A 10,636-nucleotide genomic window follows, 5' to 3' on the forward strand; every position below is an offset into this window, starting at 1 on the left:
GACACGGGCGTGTGTCTTAGCCGTGTGTACCATATGGCCTAGAACACGGGCGTGTGTCTTGGCCATGTGAAACCTGCACCTAATTTCAAATTGAATTAATTAACCACAAGGCTTAGCACACGAGTGTGTGGCATGGCTATGTGTACAAGTCAGAGAGTTACACGGGGTCGAATACGGCCTCCAACACAGGCGTGTCCCAAGGTCACACGGGCGTGTCCCTTACACCTTGGAAAAATTTTGTAATTTCATGAAAAATTATTAGAGGTCCCGATTAAGTCCCGATTCGATTCTAATGGTCGTATTAGGCCTCGAGGGCCCAATCAAGGGACGTTATGATTGATCTCAAAAATGAATAGTAATTTACGTAGAATAATTGAAAAATGTTTTGAATGTTCTGGTAATGCTCTGAAACCCTATTTTGGCATGGGTACGGGTTAGGGGTGTTACATTTAATGGTATTAGACCTAGGTTTAGCCGATTCTCGGATTTGACGTAGCAAACATGAGTTTAGCTATACATGCCATTATATAATTTGTAATAGTGTGATGACTCCTGATCATTTTAAAGGTGTTTTTCATATAGTAATGTCATTCAACTGAGCTAGAGCTAAATCCGAAGAGGCTGAGAGCAATGCTTCAGCTTCAATACAAAGAGTCGCGTCTGTGTCTGGTAATAAAAGGCCCTTGTCTGAGGGCCGAAGTGAGGAGGCAAAACAAGCTTTCTTTCAAATAAGGAATGAATGGTTTACTCAGTACTTGAGAACAAACCCTGTTATACACCAACCTCCCCCACCTACTCTCCAACCGATTCTTGAGGTACCATAGGGTGCCGAACCTATTAGAATTGGTAAGCCTCTGATAGATAAAATCTGCAAACATGGGGCAGAAAAATTTAGAGCTATCGCAAATGATGATCCTGAAAGGGTTGAACTTTGGTTAGAGAACACTATCTGGGTTTTTATTGAACTATCGTGTACACCTGTCGAATGTCTGAAATGTGCGATATCTCTACTAAAAGATACAACTTATGTGACAGCTCCAATTTGACCCTAATCGGAAAGTGGTTTCGGGAACACAAAACCGAGTCACAAAAATAATTAAATGTTATATTATATGTCTATTATATGTGAAATTGCATGTGTGAAAATTTCATGCTTTGATTTTGTCATTTGGATGTGGAATTGTTAAAAAGGACTTGTGTGATAAAACTTAAAAATGTGATAGGTAAAATTTAGAGGACCGAATAATGCATGGTATATTACAAGGAGGACTTTCATGTCAAATGGACCTAGTGGACGGCAATGATGATAGATGATAAGTAATATATGTATTTTGTGTTAGTAAAATAATAACTTAATGGATATTATATGCATTCCATATTAGTATTATAATATTTAATGATTTTATAAGAGGAAATATATTAATTAATAAAAGTAAATAGGTGATGAAAACAAAGTTTTCATCCATTCTTTCTTTCATTTGCCGAAATCAAAAGAACAAGGTAAAACAAAAGGCTCTTTGATATTCGGCCTTGGTGAATCTAATTGGACGTATGTCTGATTTTATTTCTTGATAATTTATGCGAAATTGAGTTAATTTCTAAGCTCCTTTCATAGCCCATGACTCAATTTTTGTTATTGGTTTGAAGTGATGCATTCGGCTATGGGTTGTTTGAGTGCCTTTGAAGTTGTCTGCTGTTTTTGGTATTAAACGTGATGATAGATGAGTTGAGCATGATGAATAAGGATAGTTGTGGTTAGATAGAAAATGGTAATCGGCTATTAGAGTATAATGCAAGAATTGTACATGGTAGTTTAAAAAAAGGCTTGAATGGGAGATATAATTGCCGAATGATCAAATAGTTAATGAATTGAATAAGTGTTTAAAATGTTATTCAGGTATTGGTGTTAAGTTGTAAAAATTCTTTTTAATTGTTGGAAGTATGTATTTATTTGTTAAATTAGCTTATTCCATGGTCGAATGTAATATTTGGTCAATGAATGGTTTAATTGAATAAATAAAAGATGAGAGCATTCGGTCATGGTGTTATGTGCTAGCATGATATGTATATGTGATTTAGGAGAAAAATGATAATCGGTTATTGTGTTAAAGTAAGTAGATTTTGTTAAATGTTAAAAAAAATGTTTAAATGATAATTCTATTTGAATAATTACCGAATGACATTTTGGTGAATGAAATGAGTGATTGTTTGCAAAGTGAGATTATTGAAAGTTTGAATTAGATGATTATAGTAATCGGCTAATGTGTTTATGTGGATATAGATGCCGAATGTGGACTTAAGAAATTAATTGGAAAATTTGTTGTTTATTTAGGTGATAGAAAGTATGAAATGGTCTTATGTGATACGTGTATATAAGTAGATGGAAATGAAGTGTCATATATTTTTGTGTATGGGATTAATTGCACTTTGATTATAATGTGCATGATTATTACTATGTTTAATATGTGTGAAAGCTGAATATACTCATGATACCATGCTGGATTAGTTGATCAATATGTGTTAAGGGAACGTGAATAAATATCTATTTGATGAGCTATATATATTCGGCTATATGGCTAAGATATGTATATGAAATTATGATAAGCCATATGAGTTTTGTGTTTGTGTATGTAAACTAGGTATACAATGAATATTCGGCTATGAAGGTTAAAGGTTAAGTCATAGGAATTTTGGTGATATACATATTTGGTCATTAGGGTTATATGTACTTTGGCTATGTGTGTTATGTGATAAGGTAAGTTACTTATTTGATATGTGTATTCGGTCATAAAGGTGTACATGAGGAAATGTTAAATTAATTGTATTAAATTGCTTAATGTGATTAAAAATGTGTATGACCATTTTGTATTTAAGCTAAAAGTAGCTATATGATCTATTAAATTTCTTGTCACATTCAGCCCTAAGCTAGCATGATGGGACTTTAAGAAGTTAAATTTGTTTGAATTAGCTCAAGAGCATAGAGAACCAAGGTTGGACATGTAACGCCCGAACCCGAGACCGTCGCCAGGGTCGAGCAGGAGGTGTTAATGGACTTAATTCATTAATTAAACAGCTCAAACAATTTATTTTAGAACTTCCGACAAGTGGCTAATCACGTCACGATCGCTTAAAATTCATATCCCGAGTTACGAAACTCGAAATCCAATTTTGTAAATTTTCCCTAAAAGGAGACTCATATATCTATGAACTAAATGTTTTTCTAGAATTTTTGGTCAGGCTAACTAGTACATTTTATTAGTTAAAGTCTCCCCTATTTTAGGGTTCGACTACTCTGACCCCTGTGTATTATGAATTAAATATCTCCCTGTACAGAGTTTCAATTATTATGCTGTTTGTTTTTCATAAAACTAGACTCAATAAGGAATCTTTACATGTAAAGCATGACTTCTAAATATCTTTGTACAAGTTTTGGTGAATTTCCAAATTCACGTCATTATTGCTGTCCGATACTGTTTTAAAGCTAATTTCACCTTTTTCATGATTTCCATGGAATAGCTAGCATTTAGGCATACATAACACCAAACTTGTCCTTGATTAGCCATTCCAACAGCTAATCATTATCAAGCATTTACATACCATTCATCAGCCATATCATAAGATCATACACACAAAATGGCTACGATGCTATACATGCCATACTCAAAATGAAACGTCTAGCTATACCAAAATAATCCTCGTGATAGTGTGCCCGGACCTCTGACGTACTTGACAATCCCCAAGTTAGCTTGACAAAACTATAAAAAGAAGGAAAATAAAAGGGGTAAGCATTAAGCTTAGAAAGTTTGCATGCAAATAAATAACAACATTCATAAGAATTATCTTACTACATGGCATGATACTACTTAATGCAACTTCATTAATTGTCATAGACATATTTTAAACTTCTTCACTTACTCACTTACTTAAATACTTACTTACTTAGTCAAATTTATTAATACATTTTACATACCTTTTTCCTTATCAAGCGTACATGAACATTATGTACTTACCTTTTCTCTTTTAGCATGAACTTGTCTTACCTTTTTAGTATAACTCGTGTTACCTTACTTTACCTTGATATTCTCTTTAAATTTTCCAGTTGAACCACTTGGAATTCTAAAGATACACGGGTACCTTACCATTGCCATGACTTGTCATGGTCTTACGTGGTATCCTTTTGAAACTTACCATTGCCATGTCTTGACATGGTCTTACATGGTATCCTTGCCTTATGAACTCACCAATACCATGCCTTGGCATGGTCTTACATGGGACCTTTGCCTTATAGTAACTTATCAATGCCATGTCTTGACATGGTCTTACATGATTTCCTTGGCTTAGAAACCTTACCAATTGCCATGCCTTGGCATGGTCTTACATGGTATCCTTAAACCCTAATGTCATGACATTTGTATCCTACACATTCCTAAGGTTCAATCGGGACTTTCTGAAATTACTTCTCCATCAATTCATACTTGAGTCTTCTTTGAATAATTTCATAAAATAAATATACACATGCTGGAAATTAACAAAATTAACATAAAATAATAGAATATTGCATTTATTTACTGCAAACTTACTCGAAACAAAATACGATAAACTATATTGATTTAGTCCACTCTCTTTTTCTTTCCCCGGTCTAACTCCAGATTTTGTTCTTCTTGATCTATAAGAAAAAAATTAGCTTATTTAATACTCACATTTATTAAAACAGTCTTTGACCCAAACTTTAAAAAAATTACATTTTTGCCCCTAAACTTTTACATATTTTCACTTTTTCCCCAAGGCTCAGAATTTAAACTTCATCCTATTTTCTTATGTTTTATTGCATGGTGATCATTTTTCCCTTCTATGACAACATCAAATTCTCACTCTAACATGTACTTATGACTATTAGGTATTTTTACCGATTAAGCCCTTTTACTTGTTTTCACTTAAAACCGAGTAGCACATGTTGTCTAACATAATTTAAAACCTCGTATTCTATCATAAAACACCAAAATACACAAATTTCACCTATGGGTATTTTTCCAAATATGAACCCTAGGTTGAATTATTGCTAGAATAAGCTTAATCAAGTTATCGGGACTCCAAAAACGTAAAGAATATTAAAAACGGGGCTTGTAATCACTTACTATGGAGCTTGGAAGCTTGGAACAAACCCTAGCTATGGAGAAACCTTGAAATTTCGGCCTAATGAAGAAGATGGACAAAAATTGGCTTTTAATTTTGTTTTTAATTCATTTTAATAACTAAATGACCAAAATGCCCTTAATTAAAAACTATGGTGTTTTATTTTCCTTTAGGTATTTTTGTCCAAACTAGTATAATGGTCTAATTACTATCCAAGGACCTCCACTTTAAAAACCCATTACTCACAAGTACTTAATACCGTTGTGAACTAGAACACACATTTTACAACTTTTGCAATATATTCCTAAATATCAAATTGGACCCTCTATCGATAAAATTTCTAAACGAAATTTTCACACAATCATGCAATCATGCCATAGACCTTAAAATATAATAAAATAAATTTTTCTACCTTGGATTTGTGGTTTCGCAACCACTGTTCTATTTAGGCCCTATTTCAGGATGTTACATTTCTCCCCCCTTTAGGGATTTTCGTCCCCAAAAATCTTACCTGTAAAGAGATTTGGGTACTATTTTCGCATAGCCTCTTCGAGCTCTCATGTAGCCTCGTCTACCCCATGTCTATTCCATAGTACTTTCACAAGTGCAATACTTTTGTTCCTTAATTGCTTTACCTCTCGAGCTAGAATCTTTACCAGTTCTTCACCGTAAGTCATGTCCGGTCAATCTCAACCTCTCATCGAGAAATCACATGTGATGGATCTGAACGATAATGACGTAGCATAGACACATGAAATACATTATGAATCTTCTCTAACTCAATCGGCAAAGCTAACCAATATGCTAATGGTCTGACTCTCTCAATCACTTCAAACGGTCCAATAAAACGTGGACTTAGTTTGCCTTTCTTGCCAAATCTGAGAACTTTCTTCCACGGGGATACTTTCAAAAACACTTTGTCACCAACTTGATACTCAATCTCTTTTCTCTTCAAATCTGCATACGACTTTTGTTTGTCTGAAGCTACTTTCAAGCAATCTTTGATAACTTTTACTTTCTCTTCTGTTTCCTTAACTAGATCAACCCCGTAAATCTGATTTTCCTTAAGCTCTGTCCAATAAAATGGTGTGCAACATTTTCGTCCATACAAAGCTTTATAAGGTGCCATCTTCAAACTTGACTGATAACTATTATTGTAGGCAAACTCTACTAATGGTAAATATTTTTCCCAACTACCTTGAATTTCCAATACACAGCATCTAAGCATATCTTCAAGTACCTGAATAACTCTCTCTAACTGACTGTCAGTTTGAGGATGGAAAGCTGTACTAAAACTCAACTTTGTGCCCAAAGCCTCCTGTAATTTCTTCCAAAACCATGAAGTAAATCTTGGATCTCTATCTGAAATGATCAATAATGGTACCCCGTGTAGTCTGACTATCTCTGAAATATACAACTTAGCCAACATGTCAAGTGAATAATCCATAGAACTGGGATAAAATGAGCCAACTTTGTTAACTTATCAATCACAACCCATACTGTATCTTTCTTTCTCGGTGTCAACGGCAATCCTGTCACAGAATCCATAGTAACTCGATCCTATTTCCACTCAGGGACTAGCACAGGCTGCAATAAACTTGAAGGTACCGATGTTCACTTCAGCACTGCCGAGATCAAGCATCTAGAAACAAACTCTGAAATGTCCCTTTTCATTCCTACCCACCAGTACATTTTCTTCAAATCATTAAACATCTTTGTACTACCTGGATGAATAGACAAAGAGCTACTATATGCTTCCTTTAAGATCTTTTGAATAAGCTCATCATTCTTCGGTACGCATACCCTATCTCTGAACATCAAACAACCGTCAGAACTGATCTAAAAATCTGACTCTATATCCGACTCACACTGATCTCTTTTGGCTAACAACTCACTGTCATTTTTCTGCACTTCACAAATTTCTTCAAGAAACATCGGTTTAGCTCTCAACTCAGCTAAGATAAAACCATCATCTGATAAGGCTAGACTAGTGTTCAAAGCTTTTAATGCAAACAAAGATTTCCTACTCAAAGCATCAGCAACAACGTTTGCCTTACCTGGGTGATAATCGATCACTAGCTCATAATCTTTAATTAACTCTAACCATCTTTTTTGCCTCAAATTCAAATCTTTTTGAGTCATCAAATATTTCAAACTTTTGTGATCAGTGAATATGTGGCACTTCTCATCGTACAAATGATGTCTCCAAATCTTCAGTGCAAAAACAATGGCAGCTGGCTCTAAATCATGTGTCAGATAGTTCTTCTCATGTGGCTTTAGCTGTCTAGAGGCATAAGCAATTACCTTCCCTTCCTGCATAAGTACACAATCAAGTCCATTCATGGACGATCATCAGAAATCACAAACTCCTTACACGGTTCTGGTTGTACTAAAACAGGAGCTTTAGTCAACAATGCTTTTAACTTGTCAAAACTCTGTTGACACTTCTTAGTCCATTCAAACTTGACATCCTTTCTCAGCAATCTTGTCAACGGGGTAGCTATCATGGAAAATCCCTCTACAAATCGTCTATAATATCCAGCAAGACCAAGAAAACTTCTAACTTCTGATACATTTCTAGGAGGCTTCCAATCAACAATGGCTGAAATCTTGCTCGGATCAACCTTGATACCTTCACCTGAGACAATATGTCCAAGAAAACCAACTTCTCGTAACTAGAACTCACTTTTGCTGAACTTGGCATACAACTGATTACCTCTCAGAGTCTGTAAAACTATTCTCAAATGCTTTGCATGCTTAGTCTCATTATGAGAATAAATCAAGATATCATCAATGAACACAACTACAAACTTATCCAAGTACGATCTAAAAATTCAGTTCAATAAGTCCATGAAAATGGTAGGAGCATTAGTTAAGCCAAATGGCATCACAAGGAACTTATAATGACCATACCTAGTCCAGAAAGCAGTCTTCAGGACATCTGACTCTTTAACTCGCAATTGATAGTATTCGGATCTCAAATCTATCTTGGAGAACACAGTGGCTCATTTCAATTGATCAAATAGATCATCAATTCTAGGCAATGGATACTTGTTCTTTATTGTTACCTTGTTAAGTTACCGATAATCTATGCACAATCTCATCGATCCGTCTTTCTTTTTCACAAATAGCACTGGTGCACCCCATAGTGAACTACTGGGTCTTACAAAGCCTTTATCTGTTAATTCCTGCAACTGAGCTTTCAATTCTTTCAATTTCAACAGGACCATTCTATAAGGAGCAATAAAAATGGGCATGGTACCTGGAATCAACTCAATACCAAACTCAACTTCTCTAACAGAAGGCAAACCTGGTAGTTCTTCGGAAACACATCGGGAAACTCACATACCACAAGCACTGATTCAATTTTCAATTCTGGATCTTTAGTGTTCAACAAAAAAGCAAGATAAGCTTCATACCCTTTTCTCAAACATTTTTGAGCAGACATAATAGAAATTATGGCAAATGAACTATCTGACTCTTCTGAATTAACCCGAAGAATTTCACCATTTTCACACTTCAACTCAATGAATTTCTTTCCACAATTCACTATCACATCATGTGTAGTCAACCAATCCATACCAAGGATCACATCAAACTCATCAAATGGCAATAGCATGAGATCGGCCGGAAAACAGTAGCCTCTAATCATCAAAGGGCAATTTCTACATACTTTATCTACTAATACATGCTTGCCTAATGGATTCGATACTTTAATCACAAATTCTGTAGATTCTATAAGCATACTCATACTAGGCATCAATTTTATGCAAACTTATGAATGGGTTAAACCCGGATCAATCAAAGCAATAACTCTAGTATCATGGAGAGAAAATGTACCCGTAATCACATCGGGGGAGGATGCCTCTTCGCAAGCACAGACAGCATAAGTCCTCGCAGGTGCTCTAACATCTGGCCTCACTGCTAAATCTCTAGATGCACTTCTATTATTTGCCCCAGCTCCCAGATTTCTTAGTGGTCTGCCTCTGACAGGAGCTTTTCCTGATCTTACACTCGGTATTGCTTCCCTTTTAATCATCACGGGTCACTCCCAAATAAAATGGTCTGGTGCACCACATCGGAAACAACCTGTCTCAGTTGCTCGACACTGACCTGGGTGATGTAAACCACATCAGGGACACTCTGGTCTATCAGGCTGAACACTGCCAACACTTGCAATCGAAGTGGTCTAAGCTTTCGGACTCATAAATCTTCTGCCTCTGGTTCGGCTAGAATATCCAGCTGAAAAATTAGATCTAGTGGAGAACTCTCTAGGCCTCTTGGATGTAGACTGAAATGACTTGCTCATTAGTCTTTTCTTCGTGTCTTGCGTCTTAATTTCAACTTTGACCTTTCTTTTTAACAGCTCCTCTGCCTTACAGGCTCTCTCGACTAGGATAACAAACTTTTTTATTTCTAGGACACCAACAGACAATCGGATATCATCATTAAGCCCATCCTCAAATTTTTTGCACATAATAGCCTCTGTAGACATACACACTCGAGCATAATTGCTAAGTCTAACAAACTCACCCTCATATTCAGTCACTGTCATATTGCCCTATTTCAAATCTAGAAACTCTTTTCTTTTTTGGTCAACAAACCTCTGACTGATTACTTTTTACGGAATTCCTCCTGAAAGAAGTCCCAAGTGACTCTCTCTTTCAGTACAACTGATACAAGTGTCTTCCACCAATGGTAGGCCGAATCTCTAAGGAGTGATACAACACATTTCATACATTCCTCAGGTGTGTAGGATAACTCATCAAAGACTCTGATAGTATTTTCGCTGCATCATCATCTTTTGTAGCTCGAAACTCTTCGGCTCCTTGTTTTTTGATTTTATCAATTGGTGGTTTTTCTCTTATAACCGTACTTGTGATTAGGGGAGCTACATGCTGGTCTAATGATCATGAGGGGGTGGAGGTCTAACAGCCGGATTCGTTCGAACGAACTTGGCAAACCATTCATTCATAGCTTGGAAGAAGGCTTCTCGAGCCCCTCCTCCCTGACTAACTGTAACGGGCCTTTCACTACTATTTGGTGGCACCGTCCCTTCAGTGGGAGCGGGCACATTACTCTCTACATCATCTACACTAGCTTGTTTGGGATCTATAACTATAAAAGAAAACATTTTAAAATTGTCAGGAGTCATCACACTATCAACACATAAGTATGGCACGTATAGCTAGACTCTTACTCATACTAAATATTTCGAGAACTGACTAAACCTTTGCTATGATACCAATAAATGTAACACCCCGAACCCGAGACTGTATCCAGAGTCGAGCACGAGGTGTTAACGGACCTAATTCATTAATTAAACAGCTCAAACAATTTATTTTAGAACTTGCAAACAACCTGGCAAACTGCGTCGTAGTTGCTTAAAAATTCATATCTCGAGTTATAAAACTTGAAATCCAATTCTGTAAATTTTCCCTAAAACTAGACTCATTTATCTATCAACTAAAGTTTTTTCTAGAATTTTTTGGTCTAGCCAACT

This window comes from Gossypium arboreum, chromosome 3 (assembly GCF_025698485.1).
Source record: "Gossypium arboreum isolate Shixiya-1 chromosome 3, ASM2569848v2, whole genome shotgun sequence".
Taxonomy (NCBI): domain Eukaryota; kingdom Viridiplantae; phylum Streptophyta; class Magnoliopsida; order Malvales; family Malvaceae; genus Gossypium; species Gossypium arboreum.